Genomic DNA, 22549 nt, shown 5'->3' with positions numbered 1-22549 from the left:
GTTTCTATAGTCACAAGTGAAAAGATTTCATCTCATAGCTGAAGAGTTTGTCATTGTGTCAGATAAAATCTTCTAATCTGCCTTCCTGAAATATGTTTTAAAGCATCTTAGATCTAGCTCTTGACAGCCATCCTCTCAGAACTCATGTGGAGTCATGCAAAGGTAGTTTTAGCATTAAGTTCCACCAATTATATCTGGACCTTGAGGTCCTGCAAGTGTTCCGGGGGTTTCTCATCTCACCAAGCGGTGTCCTTGTTTATCCTACTTTGGATACTCACTGTAGAATATATCAGTTTGTTTTGACTTGCTACCAATCTCAATTTCTGAAAGCTGAAAGCTGTTGATTTCAAATATGACCTGTCAATCAAAACCTTAGTATTTCAACCAAGTTTACATTCCATTCTATTTTATCCTGTAGGAGGAAAAAAATTCTTAGATTTATGCAAATATATAGCCACGAGAAAGAAGAATAAAAAATTTAACATTCTGCTGGTGGTAGAAAGAGAAAATAAATATTTGAGTTCTATTTCAAAAAGGCATGTAATTTATTAGAGAGCTGCAAGTCACAGCAAAAAATCAAAAAGGGAAAATTTCTTCTTTTTTATTGGATCACTGTGAGATAGAGTTATAAAGTTTTAATTTTTGAGTTTTAATCATACAATGATCGAATACCCATCCTTCCACCAGTGTACATTTTCCACCACCAATGTCCCCAGTATACCTCTTCTGCCCTCCTCACACTTCCTCCTACCTCTGTAGCAGATAATTTTCCTTTCTCTCTCTCTCTCTCTCTCTCTCTCTCTCTCTCTCTCTTTATGGGCATTATGGTTTACAATACAGATAATGAGAGACCATCATGTTTGGTCCTTTATCTACTTTCAGCACGCATCTCCCATCCTGAGCGATCCCTCCAGCCATCATTGACTAAGGTAAAGTTTCTTTAAGTATGAAAAAAAAGCCCAGAAAATACTTTAAATGTTTCAAATAGAAAAGACTTAAAAAATATTCCTCCTTAATAATCCCTGTGAGTCTGAAATCATTAATAAGCTTTGCATTCTTGACAAGCGTGCTCTTAAATGTTCTTGGCAGGCCTAGGGATGTCCTGAAATTTATTTATTTATTTATTTATTTATTTATTTATTTATTGCTTTTTGGGTCACACCCGACGATGCTCAGGGGTCACTCCTGGCTCTGCACTCAGGAATCACTCCCGGCAGAGCTCAGGGAACCATATGGGATGCTGAGAATTGAACCCGGGTCGACCACATGCAAGACAAATGCCCTACCCTCTGTGCTATCATTCCAGCCCTGTCCTGAAAATTCTTAGCCCATCAGGCAGTTGGTTTAATGTGAGGGCCCAGTGATGTATCGCTGCTCTGGCTATGTGACTCTGAGGGTTACCTGGGTCATTTTGTTACATTGTCTTTAGGGTGCACTCAGGAGTATTGGGACCACATGGTGTTGGGGACTGAGCCAAGGTTATCCATATGTAAATCATGCACTTCAATATTTTTAAAAATTGTTTTTTAGGTAAAATGGTTACAATAGTGTTAAAGACGTAGCAGTGTTGATTACAAGTTGTCTCACCCTATTGCCACTGAAGTGCCCAGGAAGACAAACACCTTAACTCCTATGCTATCTCTCTGGTGAGAGCTCTTCCTTTTTAAAATCTTCATTTACCTGAATTCCTGTCCCCCACAGATCAAGGATGAATAGCAGCAGCCCTGGGGACTAGTTAGATGCACGGCACCGGGAAGGAACCCTGCCACCGGTAGGGTGCCTGGGTGAGATACACCTAAGGATAGTAGATACATAGGACAGGAGGATTGCCCCATAGCTGGAAGCCTGCCTCATGAGAAAAGGGGAGAAGGCAGCTGGAATAGAGAAGGGATCACTAAGAAAATGATGACTTGAAAAACTGGTAGGGATGGGAGATGTGTGCGAAAAGTAGATTATGGACCAAACATGATGATCTCTCAGTATTTGTATTGCAATCCATAATGCCCATAAGTAGAGAGAGTATGGGGAATATTGTCTGCCATGGAGGCAGGGGGAGGGTGGGAAAGGGGGATTATACCAGGGATATTGGTGGTGGGGAATGTGCTCTGGTGGAGGGATGGGTGTTTGATCATTGTGTGATTGTAACCCAAACATGAAAGCTTGCAACTGTCTCGTGGTGATTCAATAAAAATTTTAAAAAATCTTCATTTAATTTTATGATATTGAGGTCTTTAATCCATTTTGATCTTACTTTTGTACATGGTGTTAGGCAGAGTTCTGAGCCTATTTTTTTGCATGTAGCCGTCCAGTGATGCCAACACAATTTATTAAAGAGGCTTTCCTTACTCCACTTCACATTACTTGCACCTTTATCAAAGATTAGATGAGCATATGATTGAGGAGAGATGTCAGTGTATTCAACCCTGTTCCATTGGTCTGCAGTTCTGCCTTTGTTCCAGTACCATGCTGTTTTAATTATTACTGCTTTGTAGTACAGTTTGAAGTTCGGGAGGTTGATTCCTCCCATTTTCTTTTTCCCAAGAATTGCTTTAGCTATTCGTGGGGGCTTATTGTTCCATATAAATTTCAAGAGTGTTTGCTCCATTTCTTTGAAGAATGTCATGGGTATCCTTATAGGGATTGCATTGAATTTATACAATGCTTTCGGTAGTATTGCCATTTTGACAATGTTAAGTCTCCCGACCCATGAGCAGGGGATATCTTTCCATTTCCTCATGTCCTCTTTTATTTCCTGAAGTAGCGTTTTGTAGTTTTCTTTGTACAGGTCCTTTATATCCTAGAACTCTCCTAGAATATTTTCCTGTGAACTTCTGACTTTATGTTACAAATTCATTATAGACTTATCATTTCAGTGTCAAATGTTAAAATGTTTAATAATTGTACTGATGTATAATTCACACAACAGTAATCATTTTAAGGTATAGAATTTAGTGATCTTCAGTGTAATCACAAGGTTTTACAGCTTTCATCAGTTTCTAATTTCAGAGCATGTCCATCAATACTGAAATAAACCCCACACATGTCAGGAACCACCAGTAATCTTTTTATTTCTCATGATCGGGTCTCTAGACTGTGGGGTGATAGGGTTGCCTCAGCACCTGTGTGGAATGAGGGAATAAGTCCAGGAATTTACACTTGCCCTGTTACCTTCTAAGATCCTAAGAACCATCTGTCCCTTTCTCACTCGAGTTCCCTAAAGGCAGGGCTGTCAAGTTCTCATGCCCCAAACTGAGGTTTGAATTAATGCTGTGTATTAAGCCATGAGCTATCTTTAGGGTCTTCCAGTAATCTTTAAAAAAATCTTTAATAACCAAAAATAAAGAAAGTGGCATACATTTACTAATATTGACATTTAATGTTTCTATTTATGTGCTTTCATATTTCCACCTACCCAAAGAAAATTCTGTAATTTTCTGATAATATTTTGGTTGTGTGCCTGATAACTTATTGTTTTATGTCTATGAATCTATTTTGCCTTTGTATTTCAAAACTATATTCACTAGGTATAGGATTCTATGTAAATAATTTTTCTATTGTTTAACATTTTAAACATGTTGATTCAATGTTTCTTGAGCTCACAAGAGATAATGGGAAATTTTCTATTATCTTTTTTACCTTAGCTTTTTAAATTTGATTACTTTTGATTTGCATTTATCAGTGATTTTCAAAAATGTTATAATGTGCTTTGGCATAATTTCTTCACAGTATTTTTGAACTGTGTCTCTGAACTTCTTGGATACCTAGATTTAGAATTGTCATCAAATAGAAAATATTCAATCATTTTTCTTCGAGTGGGTTTTTTCTCCTTCTTTAATTTTCTTCTGGGACTAAAGTTATATATTAACTAGGCTACTTTAATTTGTCTCTTAACAGTCACTTTTTCGTTTTTAAAAATATCTGCATTCAACCACAACACCCTAAAGGAAAGAGAGAGCAAAAGGGAATGTCCTGCCACAGAGGTGGGGTGGCAGGGGTGCTGGAGGGTGGTGGTGGGAGGGCTACTGGGATCATTGGTAGTGGAGAATGGGCACTGGTGGAGGGATGGGTACTCGATCATTGAATAACTGAAACCCAAGCACAAAAACTTGTAAGTCTACACCTGTAAACCCCATGGTGTTTCACTAATAAAAATTAAATTAAAAAATCTGCATTCTACTTAATTAATTAATTGTGTTGGGTCTCTTAAACAGTGTTTAGGGGAATCAGGGACCATTTCTGCCACCACTTGCCCTGAGAGTTTTGGTACGACAGTTTAGCGTTCAGATTCCACAGTACTGGGGGGTACCTAGGCGTTGTCCAGTCCCTCTCATGGGCCACTGGGCATACACTGATGTGTTCACTTAGCATGACCCTCTCTTGTTCTGTTCATGTTGTCACAACAGTATTCTATGGTGTGTGTATATAGAGCATCACGGTATCATGGTATCATGGTCCTCCTGTTGTTCATCGATTTGCTCGAGCGGGCCCAGTAACGTCTCCATCATGAGACTGCTGTTACTGTGTTTGGCATATCGAATATGTCACGGGTAGCTTACCTGGCTCTGCCGAGCGGGCGACATACTCTCAGTAGCTTGCCGGGCTCTCTGAGAGGGGCGGAGGAATTGAACTCGGGTCGGCCATGTTGGCCGCTTGTAAGGCAAACGCCCTACCGCTGTGCTATTGCTCCAGCCCAATATAGAGCATATATATATATATAATAAGCATCATAATACATATGTGTTCAATCTGTACATACCTATAGATGCATATATACATATGTATTATGTATGGTTACAAAAAACATAATACATATGTATATATGTATCTATAGGTATGTAAGAGTCATGCAGCTGTTCAGGGACTAGGAAACTGATGTGTTTCTGGATGATTCTAAGTCACTTGGTCATGCATATATAGCCACTAGTGACCACTGCTGGGCCAAGACTAAAGGTTGGCTAGGTTTCAGCTTTATATGGCAGTAATGCATGTACTCAGAAACTTGCAGGAAGCAGAATATGACTGGCCATCTAAATAATAACACATGAGGATAGAAAGAATAGGTGAAAACTGTGAGACAGTGTTTCAAAAGAACAGAGAAATTGGGCTCATGCGTGTGCCGGATTAGAGTGACCTGAGAAAATGTGCACACTTACTGGTTCACACAGTAACTATGTGCCAAGCCCAAGGGTGTTTGGATGGTGATCAGGTCTCAAGTATCTAGCTGTCTAGACTAGCACAACTATGGAGATGAGGGCAGTGTCTGGTAAACTTGATGTGGGTTGCCTTTGAGAACTTTCTGTGTGTCAGTCCCTGTTGGCATCAGAACTCATACTAACAATCAAATTGGCTATGTGCATGCAAGAGTGAAGAACAGTCTGAGAATACCTGGAGATAACTCTTGCAGCTGCCTGCGGGCATCTCTGTGCCATGCATGGAGGGGATCTAAAATACACTCAAGTGTGCATATTCATGAGCAGCAGTTGGGTGGCGAGTTCAGCAATTGAGAGCGCCTAGTCTGGGTGGGTTCAGAAACTCCTCAATTGCCATGAGCAGAGACCTGGGCTGAGGGACTGTCCCAGCGTGGTGGAGAGAAGGCTGGTACCTTGGAGTCAGTTGGTGATCGAGTGCTCTAGCAGTAGAGCACAGAACGTAGGTACGGGATGACTGGGGGCCATCAGGGAGGGGGTGTAAATTATATGAGAGAGCTGGGCTCCTTAGTTTACTCTATGCTTTGGAAGTCTTTGGAGTGCTTTTTGTCTATAAGATTGTAGCTTGCTTTCTCACAGTCAGATGTGGACTGGCAAGGCTGGATCTGTTTATTTGCCAGAAACGAGCTGTCTTCATCATTGTCTCAAGTATTTGCTCAGGATGAGTGGAATGTTTCCCAAAGTTTTCCCTGAGGATCTTTCACTATGAAGAGTAAGAGCTGACGTGGCATCTGCCAGCACTGTCAGTTCAGTTCACCAGACTGTTGCCTGACAATAACTGACCACTGTTTATAACTTATAGATTTGTTGGTTTTTGTCTCTCATCCTCATGGTGTAAATGTAGACTCTTTGTCCTGGGCTGTTAAGTATTTGGTGGGACTACCATGCTACCTAGCGTTAAGTTCTATATTTCACAAATGACTTTCAGGTAATTATTTGCTACACAATGAACGATTTCCATTTTGAGGAGGGCAGCTCCTTGTTAAATGTCTGGATGTTATCCTTTCATATCCTGCTGCAAAAGGCTACCCTCTAAACCCCTAACTCCTTGGTTTCAGGTTGGTGTAGGTTGATCCAACTTTTTGGTGTAAATTTCCTGTGACAGCCGGAATAGATAAACAGATTCTCCCTATTTGCCATTTTAAGTCCACTCTCATGTAGTTGAGAACATTAGATTGTTTTTATTAAGACTATTTAATTAATTACTCATCTATCTAAGCTCTTGTCAATTTGTGTGTTCCTCTAAGAAACTGTAACTTTATTTCTAAAGTTTAATCTAAATCTTTAAATAAGTTCCATGTCTATATTTATTTTTAAAAATATTGAGTAGTTGGTGGAGGGATGGATATTCAATCATTGTATAACTGAAACCCAAGCACAAAAATTTGTAAGTCTACAACTGTACCTCATGGTGTTTCACTAATAAAAATTTAAGGAGAAAAATATTGAGTAGTAATAACTATTTTAACTTCTTTATAGTTCTTTTTTTTTTTTTGCCATACCTGGTGGTGCTTAGGACTTACTCTTCTTTTGGGATCACTCAGGGACCATATGGTGTGCCAGGAGTCACACTTGGGTGAGGAGTGTGCAAAGGCAAGCACCTTACCTAGAGATTTACTTGAGATTTAATTTAGATTTTGTCAGCAATAACTTTTTAATATCTTTGTGATAGTCAAGTATTAAGTTTGCTTATATTTCAAACTATAGGGTACATTAATCTTATTCTTTTATGATTGTCATTCAGGTAGATTCATATTTCCAAAAATTCACAATTTTTAAATTTTGTTACTATCTTTTAAAAATGTTTCCCCCCCTGGTGTGTGTGTGTGTGTGTGTGTGTGTGTGTGTGTGTGTGTGTGTGTGTGTTTAAAAAACACCAATCTCATTATGTTGACTTTGGACCCTTGTTGTTACTTTGTTATGTATCTTTAAGTTTCACATAAGAGAGCAATCATTCTTTTCTTTGTTTGTTTTGGGTTTTTGGCCATTCATGGTGGTTCTCAGAGCTTACTCTGAGGGAAAGGAGGCCTATTCCAGCTGAGAGTGAGTTTAGAGATTTCAATCACAATTCTGGCATACCTGGGTTTTTTCTGCAGATTCCCTCATGGGTAAGGCTCATCCAAGCCTAGAGTGATGACTGCTTCTTTATTAGGGTTTTCTTCCTGCCCCTCTGTTACTCCATGATTCTTATACTGTTTCTCTAGACTTCATTTTAATTTTCTCTTCTCATCTGTTGGTTTATTTTGAGGGTCTCTTCTTTATTTTTAAATTTTTAAAAAAGTTTAATTTAATTTAATTTTTATAAAGTAGTTCACAATATTTGATTACATTTAATATTCAAACACCAATGCCAGCACAATTAAACCTTCCCATCACCATATTTTAGATGTTTCCATTCCAAACCCCAACCCCTGCCCAAAACCAAAACCGAAATAATTTATTTTGTATTGTCTGTTATGAATAAAACACTGAAAATGTTCCAAAAAACTTTCCTTAGAGGTGAGAGTGTGAAGATAGTTATATTTCACCCAGGGGCCATTAAGCCCTTCTTTAAGAGATATGTTGTTAATGGTTGAACCTTTTGTGCATATCTATATACATTTATACCTATGTCTATGTCTATGTCTATGCCTATATATCTCTATCTCTATCTCTATCTCTATCTCTATCTCTATCTCTATCTCTATCTCTATCTCTATCTCTATCTCTATCTATATATGTCTCTCTCTCTCTCTATATATATATCCAAACCTGCTAGGATCAGGTCTGGGTCTCCTCCACCCAGATCCCCCATCTTCCAGTAGCTAGGCATTACACCCACCAGTTGCCCCCGCTATGTAATCCCATCAACGGCCAAGACCCAGAGACTATAAAACGTGCTCCCGGAAGCACGTGGCTGCATTCGTGGTAACACAACCTCTTATTGTCTAGTTGTCACTCTCAGAGAACCCAGAAGGCTACAGAGAGTATCCTGCCTGCACAGCAGAGTCTGGCAAGCTCCCCGCGGCATATTTAATATGTCAAAACCCAGGAACAGTGATGGGCCTCATTCCCCTGACCCTGAAAGAGCTTCCAATATGGCACTTGCTAAAATCTCAAAGGCTAGAATGAATGGAGACATTACTGGTGCCTGCTCGGGGAAATTGATGAACAATGGGATGACAGTGATACAGTTATCTATCTATCTATCTATCTATCTATCTATCTATCTATCTAATCTGTCCTCACTACAAGGGACCCAGCCCCAGCATCCAATCTCCACTACCCAACTACCGCAATGCTCCAGGCTGCTTTCTGAACGCTCATGATGATCCTCACGCATGAATGAAGTCCCTTGGAACCCAGATAATGTGGAACTTTCTGACCTTGCACTATGGACTCAACGGGACCACAGAACAGAGATCCTCTGCCTGCTTCTGCAGTCTCCAGTGACTCAGGGATCACAACCATAAGCCACACCCTGCCAGCACCAGATAATCTCCTCATCGGCCGTGTTCCAGAACTCAGTATTCTCCTCCCAGACAGGAGTATAAAATGAGGCTCCCAGAACCATCCCACTGTACTCCGTGCCATGCCATGCTGTGGGGCTGGTGAGAACCTTCCCCACCCCAAGGGACCCAGCCCCAGCAGCTGACATCTACTACCCAAGGACTGCCACACTTCAGGCCTCTTTCCTGACCTCATGGCCGCTTTGTGGCCATGCATCACATAAAAGACACTTCCTACCCATTTTCCACAATTACTACACCATATCTGATGGGGTTCAGACAGTATGCAACAAAATATAGAGAAAAATATATGTGCCTCTCCGAGAGCCTGACAAGCTACCAAGAGTATCCCACCCGCACGGTCAGGGCCTGGCAAGCTCTCCATGGTTTATTTGATATGCCAAATACAGTAACAACAGGTCTCTTTCCCCTGACCTTGAAAGAGCCTCCATTCATTGGGAAAAGATGAATAAGAAGAGGCTGCTAAAATCTCAGGGCTGTGTGGAATAGAGTCATTACTGGTGCCGGCTCAAGTAATTCAATGATCAATGGGATGACAGAGACAGTGATCTAAAAATATATTTCCCTCTATGATTGGTTGCCTTCTACTTTAAACCCTATCAAATGTGGCGTGCTGCTCTTGAAGTATGAGTCGTGTAAATTAGGAGATATCACTTTCACAGTTGTGCAGTCCAGAGATAGGTTTACTCGTGGTTGAGGCTCAGCCAGAGTATGTGGAGAGCAGCTGTGAACATGGCGAGGGTTCAGTTCTGAAGGTTTTCAGCCGCCAGGGCTGGGTATCTTGGGGCAGGGAGGGGCCTCACCCAACCCCCCTTTGGGGCGACCCCAATGAAACAGCCAGGCCTTGGGTCCTGCGGCATAGCTATGGCTGTGTCATTTTATGCTCTCTTTCGAGAGAGAAGGACAATGAGTCTCTGGATTGTGGTCGTTGATGATATTATCTGGCACCAACCAGAGGTTGCTTGTGGGTGTGACTGCCAAGGTGCTGGAAATATGGGGGAACATGGGAAGCTGTAACCCATTCCTGGTTCCATTGAACCTTGAGTTTTCAGTCACAAGTCCCGCATACCTGGGTTTTTTGCAGATTCACTCATAGGTGAGCCTAGGTGAGGGTCTCTTCTATATCCTGTTTTAGTCTGGAGATTATCTGCATCTCATCTTGGAGCTCACTGATTCTGTCCTCATTAGCTGTTACTTTGCTGCTGAAGCCTTCTAATATGGTTGTGTGTTCAAGCTTCCCAAGTGAGTTCTGAATAAGAGGCAAATTTCTGGTTCTAATTTTATATGATGTGGGAGATTAATTGGTGGTTGCCACTTGGGAAACCATGTCCCCTGGCTGCCGAAGTTGGAATGTTTGAAAGTTGTAGCTTTATAGATTGCAGCAGTGGTTCAGTGCTGATTACTGATTGGAGCCCATGCCTGCACACAGATTTCCATAATTTAAAACTAAAATCCAATTACAATTAGAGGAAGATTTCTGTCCCATGATTCCACAGAAGGAACTATCAAAAAATTGCTTAGGACAAGCCTTTAAAATAAACCACACTTTTGTAAAAGACACTTAGCATAAAATTTGTTAGAAGAAAGGAAATACATATTCTAGAAGCATAAAATCAATGATGAACTCTTATTCTGAAAAGTTACGTTTTGATCCTGTGAATAACTCAAAGGATTAGCTTTTTTGGGTCAGTTCTATACTAGTACAAAGTAATATCACCCTGTTCACCAAACTTTGGTAAACCAGGATGTCAGGAAAAAAGAGCTCACAGATTTTTGTTTCAATTTTACAAAACTTATTCTTTTGGGCAGCTAAAGTAACAATAGGTAGTGTTCAAAATTTTAATTTATACATTAAAAATAAATTCCTAAAATTAGGGGGAACAAAGTTTGGCTAACAAATTTCAATTCATCAAAATTAATGTGAAAATTATGAATTTTACAAATTTTCTTATTTTTTGCGCCATTGATATATAATTTTATATGCACATTAGTTTTATTATTTGACTTAATGTTTGGCTTCAAAATGTGTCGTAAGGTTTCTGGATGATTCTAACAATTTGTAATTATTTGCATTTCTTAACAGAGAATTGGCATTGAATTATTAACAACTAATTGCATAGCCACACAGGATTTTAATACAAACTGATACTTTTTATAATAAATGTACTTGGTCTATGACTAGACATAATTTTGTCACTGATATCTTTTCTAAGTAGTTGGGATGCCAGCAAGTCTATGGCTTCATCTCTAGAGTTACTGTCTCTAGAGTTTTGCAATTGTACCTATTTCTGCAAGATAGCTCTAGGAAGACCCTCTTTTTTTTTTTTTTTTCCCCCCTTTATTTTATTTTATTTTTTTTAAAGTTGTAGATTTACAATTTTTTGTGCTTTGGTTTCAATTATACAATGATCAGATACCCATCCCTCCACCAGTGCCCATTTTCCACCACCATGGATAATATCCCTCCCACCCCCATCCCCCCATCCCCCCGTCTCTGTGGCAGGGCAATCCCCTGTGTTCTCTCTCTCCTTTTGGGAAGACCCTCTTTTACTTTGTGATTTAAAATATTACTCTCAAAAAGACCAACTCCTCTCATGGCCATAGATAACAGAGGTATTTGTAACAATTAATTTGAAATACTAAATAAAAATCGTTAAGAATGCTGGAAACCATATCAACATCTAATGAGAAAACACTTTCCAAAACCTACATAGGACTGGAGAGATAGTTCAATGGGCTGAGTACATGCCTCTGTTTGATCCCTGTGACTATATATCTCCCAAGGACACCATCAGAGATCCCCCCAGTACAGAGGTGGGAATAATCCCTGAGCATGATTGGATGTGGCCCCCCAAAAGAATTTTAAAAACTCAACAAAACAAAAAAATCATCAATAGGCACAACAAAACAAAAAAATCATCAATAGGCACACACACACACACACACACATACACACACACATACACATACACACACACACACACACACACCTTGGAATGACTCAGTGGCCAAAGTGCCTGCCTAACAAGTGGGAGGCTTAATTTTGATTGAATGTGTGTATGTGTGTGCATGCGTGTGTAGACACACACTGTAGCACTGTAGCACTGTCCTCCTGTTGTTTATCAATTTTCTTGAGCAGACACCAGTAAGGTCTCCATTGTGAGACTTGCTGTTACCGTTTTTGGCAAATGAAATACATCACGGGGAGCTTGCTAGGCTTTGCCATGTGGACGGAATACTCTCGGTGTCTTGCTGGGCTCTCTGAGAGGGGTGGAGGAATCAAAACCAGGTAGGCTGTGCATGAGGCAAACACCCTACCCACTACGCTATCGCTCTGGCCAATATATATATATATATGCATATATACATACACGCACATGTACATTCTAGAGTACATACATACATACTTTAGAGTATCTTTTGAATTAGTAGAATCATTTTAGTAGAATCATTTTCCCACTCATAATATAAATATTAAACTAAATATTTTTACCTAAAATTCTGATCAATAACTGATTATCTATGAAAGTCTTAAACATATAGAAACCTATCTTCTTAAACATACACTGCTTGAGAAGAGTGTTTTTACCAAGTGAGGTATGGTATATTCCCAGGAGTGATATTAGTGGGTCATATGAAAGCTAAATATCTAGATTTTTAAGGAATGTCCACATTGTTTTCCAGAAAGGCTGAACCTATTGGCATTCTCACCAGCAGTGAAGGAGAGTTCCTTTCTCTATCCATACCAATTCTGGTTGTTCTTTTTGATGTGTTCCAGTCTCTGTGGTGTGAGATGATATCTTGTTGTTTTGATTTGCTTCTCCCTGATAATTAGTGATGTAGCCTCAAAACATAAATGCATAAAAGCCATCTACACTCCTATGTTCATTGCAGCACTGTTCACAATAGTCAAAATATGGAAACAATCCAAGTGACCAAGAACTGATGAGTGGATAAGGAAACTATGGTACATTTACACAATGGAACACTATGCAGTTCCTAGGTAAAATGAAAACATAAAATTTGTTTATATATGAATAGACATGCTGAATGAAATCAGTCAAGGGGAGAGGGACAAAGAATTATTGCACTCATTTGTGGATTATTAAAAAATAGTATGTGAATAATACTCAAAGATAGTAGAAATAAGGGCGAGAGGGACTGGTCCATGGTTGGAAGCTTGCCACAAAGTGGGAAGGTAAGTGCAGTTGGGATAGAGAAGGGACTACTATGATAATGACAATTGGAAATGATCACTCCGGATAAGAACTGTGTGCTGAAAGACGCAAAATGATATATATGATACCCTTTAAATAACAGCATTGCAAATCACAGTGCCTAAAAGGAAAATAAGAGAAAGAGAGTAGAAAGGTATCTGCCATAGAGGCAGGCTGCAGGGGCGGGACAGGGGTTTGTCAGGAGGAAGATTGGGGACATTGGTGGTGTGCACTGGTAAAGGAATTGGAGTTGGTACATTGTATGACTGAAACTCAATTCTGAACTGTCAGGGTCCTGGCCAGTTGACCTGGGAACACTGGAGTCTGATCCCCAAAGGCACTGGACTTTCTCCCTATGGGAGAAGTAGTGGGGAAGGGAAGAAGCCTCTGCCCTGACCTCCTGCTCACTGTGGGATTCCTGCTGTGCCACCACTGAGAAAAAAGCCGAGAAAGAATGTTGCAGAGCAGGGGGAGTCTAGTGGTCAAGCAGTTCTTCATTTATTGACTCTTTCAGAGGGTTTTTTATGCACAAAATCAGGGGCATTTCACGCAAGTATCACGCTTATCTTGTCTAGCCCAGTACAGATTCTGTCTACTGTTAATAGTGCTGCAATGTACATAGAAGTGTTAGCATAGAAAAGCAGATGGCTTTTCTGTTGTGTGTTTTTGTGCTTCTGGGGCACATTCCCAGAAGTGGTATCGCTGGGTCACATGGAAACTCAATTTCTAGTTTTTTGAGAAATGCCCATATTATTTTCCATAAAGGTCGGACCAGTCATCATTGCCACCAACAGCATATTTGATTGGCCTCTACAGCAATGGAACTAGTCTTTATACTTCCAAGTGCTGTCCTGGCAGCTCTGCTGTCTGGAATCCTCAATACCACAGCGGAGTGTGACATCTGGGATGCATTCTGTAATCCCTGGCAAGTACTTCTTCGACCAGGATGTGCACAAACACCACAACTAAAGGAGCATGACTTCCAGGAAGCACATATGCAAGCATCCCAGAGAAAGTGCAAGACTCCCTGTGACCACTGAGGCTGAGTCCATGATGACTTCAACCTAAACATGGGTGACGGGTCACTGTAGTAAAAGAAAGAAAAATTTAAGGTGCAAGCTAACACTGATAAATGTATGAAAATGATAAATGTAGGTACCAGTTAAAAGCTTATATGTTCAACACTTGATATATAATTTCCTGAGTTGTCATTAGTTTATTAATTTTGGTTTTGGGGCCATATCTGGCTGTGCCCTGGGCTTACTCCTGGCTCTACATTAAGGGATAGTTCCTGGGAGTCTTGGGAACCTATATGAGGTGTCTGGGATCAAACTTGGCTTGGCCCTATGCAAAGGAATTTCCCTACCCTCTGTGCTATCACTCTGGCCCCAAATTATTAATCTGTAAGGTTTCTTAATTTTATTGATCCAAATCGTTTTTGGGGGGATATTTTGGGGGCTATACTCAGGGATGCTTAGGGCTTACATGTTGACTCTTTGCAAATAAATCACTCCTTGAGGGTTCAGGGAACTTGCAAATGAATCACTCCTGGAGAGCTCATAGGAACTCCTTGGAGTGCTGGGGATGAACCTTGGTCAGCCATGTGCAAGGCAAAATTCCCAACTCTGTACTACCCTTTCAGCTCCAATCTGAATCTTTTTAGGTGATTGTTTTAGTCACTTAGAATTACTGCTGTTCTTTTAAATCTTGTCTGAAGAGAGACTGTTTTTCCAAATTCCTAATGCAGTAGAAGTAAGAACAATAATGAACACATATGAATTTACATATGAATTTGTTTCAGAACAAGTCACAAATACTAATTAATTGCTTTGATTGGGTAGCAATTTGGGAGAGAAGAGAAAGTTGCTCAAAATAATTACAGACATATGGCTGGAGCAATAGCACAGCGGATAGGGCATTTGCCTTGCACACAGCCAACATGGCCGACCTGAGTTCGATTCCTTTGCCCCTCTCGGAGAGCCCAGCAAGCTACCGAGAGTATCTCGTCCGCATGACAAAGCCTGGCAAGCTAACCGTGATGTATTCAATATGCCAAACACAGTAACAAGTCTCACAATGTTACTGTGCCCACTCTAGCAAATCGATGAACAACAGGAGTGACAGTGACAGTGATATATATATGTACATATATATATATACATATATATTTATTTAAAGGGGCTGGAGCAATAGCACAGCGGGTAGGGCATTTGCCTTGCACGCAGGCAACATGGCCGACCTGAGTTCGATGCCCCCGCCCCTCTCAGAGAGCCCAGCAAGCTACTGAGAGAATCTCTCCGGCACGGCAAAGCCTAGCAAGCTCCCCGTGATGCATATTCCATATGCCAAACACAGTACAAGTTTCACTATGGAGACGTTACTGGGCCCGCTTGAGCAAATCGATGAACAACTGGAGGACTGTGATATATTTAAAGAAGAAAGAGCCACAGGAAAGACTATTAAGGATCCTTTAAATTAAACAACATTTTTTGAAAACAGTAGCTTTATTGCAGGCACTTATCTTTGCTTATCTTTGCTTTCAGGGGGAGATTATTTTTCTAAAAGTAATCTTAGTTTCACAAATTTTTAATTTTAGATTTCCACAGATTTAAATTTAATTTTTGATTAAATTAAATTAAAATTTAATTTAATTTAAAATCTAATTTTTAGATTAATAAAACCTGTTATCAATTTAAAAAATAAAAAAGTAAAAAGTCTGTTAGGAAGACCACTTCTGGACTTTGCTTGGTGAAGCTTCATTTAATGTTTATCTATCTGATGTCATTATTCAGCTTTAATTATGCATAAAAATAGAACAAGTAGACAGTAATTGATAGTGCTTTTTGCATTTGTTTTCAACAAAGCTTTATCACCATAGGGGATCCTCAAGAATTTATCCAAACTCTCCCTGTCACTTGGAAAAAATATAGACACCCCAGGCATAAAAGTAGATTTTTTTCTTCCTCTTTTTTCCTGTTTATTCTTTTTTCCTTCTTTAGTTTTTTCATATTGTGAGTGCCCTGGTTGGGCAGATAAGCTCCTAATTCTATTAATTTTCTTATCAAAATCAGCAAGGTAACCAAAGCTTCCAATTTAGTGATTTATTATCCCGAGCAAGCCAAGTGGAGTGCTCCTTTCATATTCTGTAATTGGCACTAGAGAGGAAGAGACTTTCAAAGGAAATGCACTCAGTTTACCATTTCCATTTCAATTCGCTGTTCAGCAAACAAATGGAGCATCCTTTCACTGGCTTAAATCATTTACAGTGACAAAGCCAGCAATTCTGCATTTGAATATCTGCCAGTGGATATCTGTGTAGGAGAGATGCTGACCCTGGGAATAAGCACCTGCCTTTTGCATACTGATTGCTGGATTCTTTTGCATATAAAAGGTTGCATACAAACATGGTTGATTTCCATATTTAAGGACTGAAATAGAAACCAATATCAAAGATAGGATATCATCATTTGAAAATTAAAGTAGTGAGTGGATTGAGGCAGAACGGTGTGTGTGTGAGTGGGACTGATTCAAACAACAAACTAGAAAGGAGAAATGAGAAGATTAGATGCTTCTTCTTTGGTGTTGTTACAACAGCTCAGGATGGCCCAAATATTATGTTCATAAAATAGAAACTTTAGATTGATTTTTTTGTTTAAGACTAAGTCCTTTAATTAATTAATTAATATTTATTTTGCTTTTTGGGTCACACCCAGCGTTGCACAGGGGTTACTCCTGGTTCATGCAGTCAGGAATTTTTTTTTATTATTAATTTTACTGAATCACCGTGAGATAGTTATAAGCTTTCATGTTTGGGTTACAATCACACAATGATCAAACATCCATCCCTCCACCAGTGCACATTCCCCACCACCAATATCCCTGGTATAACCCCCTTTCCCACCCTCCCTCTTCCTCCATGACAGATATGGTTCCCCATAATCTCTCTTTATTTTTCGGCATTATGGTTTGCAATACAGACCCTGAGATGTTATCATGTTTGGTCCTTCATCTATTTTCTGCACACATCTCCCATCCCGACCAATTCCTCCAGCCATCTTTTTCTTAGCAATCCCTTCTCTATTCCAGCTGCCTTCTCATCTTTGCTCATGAGGCAGCCTTCCAGCTATGGAGCAATCTGTCTGTCCCTTGTACCTACTGTCCTTAGGAGTCAGATGCACTCAGGAATTGTTTCTAGCAGTGCTTGGGGGACCATCCGGGATTCTGGGAATCAAACCAGGGTCCGCCAAATGCTCTACCCAAATGCTGTGCTATCACTCCAGCCCCTGACTAAGTTTTTTAAAAAAGTAAATTTTGGGATTGGAGAGATAGTACAGGATAGTAAAGAGCTTGTCTTGCACTGAGTCCAACTCAGTTCTATCCCTAGAACTTCATATGGTCCTCTGAAAACCCGTCAGCCAAAAGTAAGCCCTGAACACTGTCAAGTACCCCCCACAAACAAAAAAAAAGGTAAATTTTGTGTAATAATTTTTCTCCACCATCTTAATGATTGCAAATAACAATATAAACTTTGTTCTTGTAGAGGTGGAAGGAAACTTGTCTCTTACCTCTTTAAGGTCTTTTCTGAACTGGTTTAACAAGCCAATTAACATTAGCAGAAGGAAAAAGAACAATTTCAATTACATATGTATAACTGAAAATTGATATAAACTCTGGAGTAAGTAGGACAGACAGTTATTTTTGAACTAATGAATTGGATAAGGAACCTGGGACATTAAGGAGAAGAAGGGTACTCAAGTGTTGAGGAGAGGAAGAGTTAAATTACAAAGTGGATGCTCTGTTATTAAATTTGTATTGGTTTCTCAGATTGAAAAATTGTTTGTGAAAAATAAGGGAACAGAGAAACTGATTAAAAGCTCACTTTGAATTTGAACTGTTGAACTGAGCATATCTAGAGGGATATTAGTACTGTGGTGGTGGCTGGTGGGTTGTTTCCAGGAAAAGTGAGTGTTGTGTTAGTGAGCCCCAAGATAGGACAGAGTGATGGAAATTATATTAAGGAAAGAAGGAAGGAAGGAAGGAAGGAAGGAAAAATATCAATATATTCCTAAAGTGTTCAGAGTAGATAAACCCAAGAATGGAAAAGGAACTTGTTGTTATCAAACTGTGCTGTATAGGTTTTTGTGTAGTGGTTTAAATAGTCCCAATTTTGCATGTTTTTGTTGCCAGTAGGAGAGATTACTCTCATTGGAAGAATTAGGATATCCCTTGCTGCCAGTGGGAGACTGGCACTCACCAGCAAAGGAGGAATGTTCCTTGGGTGGCTACAAGGTGGATTGGGAAAGAAAGAGGAAATAATATCAAGAAAGGAATCTATGACTCCCCTTTTTGCCCACCTCTCTCACTCAGGGAAGTACCTAGGAAAAAAGGACTAATATAAGTCTACAAGCGTCACATCTCACCAGCAACATGAAGACACTATCAAGCTGCACCTGAAGTTCACTTGTTCTGCATGGCATGAGAAATGATCCCTGCCATTTTCTTCCCTAGAGATTTCACCCCATTAAATCTTTAAGGAGTACATGGATGATAGTTTGTCTTCTGTAATTTATTCATGTTAACTAACGGACACAGACATTGCCTATAAGTATGCAAAGGTGTGAAATCTTGTGCCAACTTAGTATTTAGTATTCATGGAGCTCAGTCAATAGTTTATTGGGTTTCAGAGTTATTAGTCTGAAAGAAAAATGAAATCAATTAGACAACTTTTTAAAAGCATTAGATCTTGGGGGAGATAAGATTTTCCTGATCCAAAGTGGACAGTGTATTTAAGAAAGCATGAAAATAATTGTCATAGTGTTTATTCCTTTCTTTCTTACATTCTGCCTTAATAGGCATTTTATAGGAATAGGGTATAAGTACCACAACTCAACAAGAATTAAGGGCAGTCTCCTAAGCTTGGCTATTTCCCTTAATTATCTCAGTGTCTTTTTTTATGGCCCATCTAGTGCTTAATTGTTATTTCTTTTGGGGCAGACACTGTTTTCCGTAGCTTAATTTTTTCTCTATTCTTTATTGAATTGTAACACTGTAGCACTGTCCTCCCATTGATTTGCTTGAGCGGGCATCAGTAATGTCTCCATTGTGAGACTTGTTGTTACTGTTTTTGGTATATAGAATATGACACGGGGGAGCTTGCTAGGCTCTACTGTGCAGGAGAGATACTCGATACTCTCAGTAGCTTGTCAAGCTCTCTGAGAGGGATGAAGAATCGAACCCAGGTTGGCCGCATGCAAGGCAAATGCCCTACCTGCTGTGCTATCGCTCTCCTTCTGAGAAAGAATTTCTGATGAGTTCTGTTGATGGTGGTCACCTTTTTCCCCTTCTAGGATACTAACTTCCTCTTTGGTGCTCCTCTGTGCTTATGTGAGTCCTCTAGTGCAGCTTCGGAGGATGTGTTCATTTATATTAGGCTTGTTCAGTTTCTTCTGTTCACATTTATTATGGTGAGATTGGAACAGGTTACTGTACTATTGGCATAATGTGTTTGTGACAGCCAAGCTATCCTCCTCAGAATTAGGTAATGGAGATTGAGATGTGAGTCCAAAGTGCCAGAAAAGGGGAAAATAATTGCGGTCCTGTGATCGGAGGCTGCCCCAGAGGCCATGCCCACTGCTGCTGCTATACCTGTGGGGGAGTTTGCCGAGTCATTGCCTGAGCAGGATTGAAGTCCCACTTCTGATGTGGTTCTAGATCTTGCCGGGGATCCTCTCTGGCCTGGGTGCTCAGGGGCACCTTGGCCAAAGGAGTGTGTGGGGGGTGGGGGGTGGGTCTTGCATTTCCCTGGGTTGGTTTTCTGGGCACATTGCCCCAGAGCCACGCCTACCACCTGTTTGCTGTAAATTTTAAGGATGCTCCTTTATATGCAATTTCTTTCTTTGCTCTTGTTACTTTCAGAATTTTATCTCTGTGATTTTTGTCTATGATTTTTCTTTTTCTAATAAGGATGTGTCTTGTTGTATTTTTATTTGGATTTCTTTTAGCTGGTACCCTTCAGGCCTCCTGAATCTGCTTTCATGTGCTCTTCAGCTCTGGAAATGTCTCAGCAATGATATCTTTGACGGTTTCTTCTTCATCAGGGTTTTCTCTCTGTCCCTCTGGGACTCCAGTGATTCCTATGTTATTCCTGTTGGCTTCATCCCGATTTTCTCTTGACATCTGTCGTTTTATTTTGAGGCTCTTTTCCATTTTCTATTGTTATCTGGAGATTCTCTGCACCTCATCTTAGAGCTCACTGATTTTGTCCTCAGAAGCTGTACTCTTTTGCTGAGGCCTTCCACTGAATTTTTCAATTCACTTACCAGGATTTCAAGGTCTGTCATTTTTGTTTGTAATTTTGTTTGCATTTTCCTCACTTGTGCTCTCAAATCCTCTTGTGCTTTATTGATGGTGCATCCCATTGTTTCCTTTAGCTCCCTATGCATCCTCAGTAGCTCCCTTATAAACCCCTTGTCAGTGAGGTTATCTAGCTCATTATTACTGGTTGGGTTATCTGGGTTAGTTTCTTCACTAACTAAGCCTGGTGGGCTTCACTGCTACTATTGTACTTTTGGTGCAATATTAATTGAGGTAAGCTGAATGAATTATTGGCTAATGTGTTTTTGGTGATCAGGCTGCCCTAATGAAAGTTACACCTAAGAGGCTAATTTATGGTTATTATGGTATATGGAAGGAGAGAATACCTCAAGGCGGCTTTATAGCCATCCCAGCCCATGCCCAGCAGTGGCTCTGGAAGTCACACCCACTGGGCTTCTGACCTGGATTGGGAGATATAGAGTTCCTGGAGCTGGGTTCCTAGTGGCAGCAGCAGAGCTCTGCCTGTGTTGCTGTCCCTTGGAGGCCTGTCCTTGAAAGAGGAAAGCATATTTAGAGTCAGTGCAAAAGTTAAATCTAAGTTTTTTAGTCCATTGACAGGCTTGAGTAGATTATGTTTTTTGGACAGAAATTCTCCCTGACAAGGCTTTAACATACACTAACTGTCCTGGTCAGACTTAAAACAGCATTTGCGGTTTTTCATATCCTGTCATGTGCAAGGCTGTGTTTATCAGTAAACAAGGTTTCACCTGGATTATACAGAGGGTTATATTTTGAATTGTTCTCATTTGATCACATCCATTCACATGTGATCTGTTATTTTACAGGTTTCTTTGTAAGGGACTTAGGGTTGCTGATAGTTCCTAAGAGTTATTCCTGGAAAGTTCAAGAGTAGGGCTTAGTACTTTGTCAGTCCCAACTATCAACCATTGATGGCCTTTTATTTCCAGCACGCTCTCAACTTGATGGGGGAGAGGGGGAGTCTAGAGTTCTTGTGGCTGTTCTAGAATAAGTTGTATGGACTCCTACCATAAGAGCAATTACTGCCACAGTTCAGAGTAATCACGGCTAACCTTGGGCCACACTGTCAAGCTTTTTAGATAAGTAACCTACAGGTCTAGGAGTTCCCCCAGCTTTGGAGTTATCAGACCTTGTGCTTTTCAGATGCATATAAGGTAAAAGCCTTATGTAGATTAGGTATTGCCAAAAACAGATCTGAAAGTAAATGATCTTTAAGAGTTTAATGCCACCTGGCAGCTCTTATTCCACCTGAGGGGCTCAAAACCAGCCCTCCTTATTGCTGCATGAAGAGGTTTTCTATAATGCTATAGGGTTGCAAAGTCATTCTCCAAAAGGCCCTCAACTGTTTTATGGTTTCAGTCACTGTGAGATTAAGACTTGTTTTTTCACAGTCTTTTGTTGGGGAACGGACAAAAGACACGTTGTGCACCAGGTCCGGACACACATGGGGTGAAGGATGATGGGTGCATGAAGAAACTACTTCGGGGGACAGCTGATGGCCACTCACTTTATTGCCAGATACACACATAATTTATAGAGGGTCTCAGCTTAAGTGGAAGGTCCAATCACATCAAGTTTAGCATTTCTGACCTTCCAACTCTGCTTTGCTTGGCCCAATCCCAATTACGACTGGATGCTACAGTTAGGAATGCAGTTAGGTGAAAATTCTTGGGGTGTGAGACTCAAGACTAATACCTGGTGCTTGTAAAATGCACCAGACACTCCCTACTAGGTCATTATTCAGGGACAGGTCTTATCTGCTATGCAGGGACAGATCTCATCTGCTCTGGTGCCTGTTGCCATGCTACACAGTCTTGGATCCAGATGCCATATCCTTAGGGCAGTTTGTTTCAAAGCAGCTTTTCCAACTGTTAACATGCACTCTGCATGGGTTTTACTTCCAGGTTCTTGAGTCAGGCTGACAACATTGGAACACAAAACACAGAAATCAGGAAGGGAAGTTTTATTGTAAGCAAGAAACCCGAAGTCCAAAAGTTCTCAGAAAATGCAAGCCCTGAAGGGCTGGAACAATAGCACAGCAGGTAGGGCATTTGTCTTGCACAAGGATGACCCGGGTTCGATTCCCAGCATTCCATAAAGCCCCCCGAGCACTGTCAGGAGTAAGTCCTGAGTGCAAAGCCAGGAGTAACTCTTGTGCATCGCTGGGTGTGACCAAATAAAAAAAAAAGACAAAACCTGAGCAGCTTGCCATTGGAGTTTGACGGAGACTCCTCTTTTAAGAATTTTCTTATCTTTCCTTACT

General features: G+C 40.3%; 1 pseudogene; it reads left to right on the top strand.

Moving 5' to 3' along the window:
• The window catches only part of LOC130027126 (cysteine-rich PDZ-binding protein-like), a 60249-nt pseudogene that overhangs the window by 25772 nt on the left and 11928 nt on the right, over positions 1 to 22549 (top strand).

The sequence above is a fragment of the Sorex fumeus genome, unplaced genomic scaffold, assembly GCF_029834395.1.
Source record: "Sorex fumeus unplaced genomic scaffold, SorFum_2.1 ptg000036l, whole genome shotgun sequence".
In the NCBI taxonomy this organism is placed as follows: domain Eukaryota; kingdom Metazoa; phylum Chordata; class Mammalia; order Eulipotyphla; family Soricidae; genus Sorex; species Sorex fumeus.
This window is presented reverse-complemented; position numbering and strand designations above follow the sequence as displayed.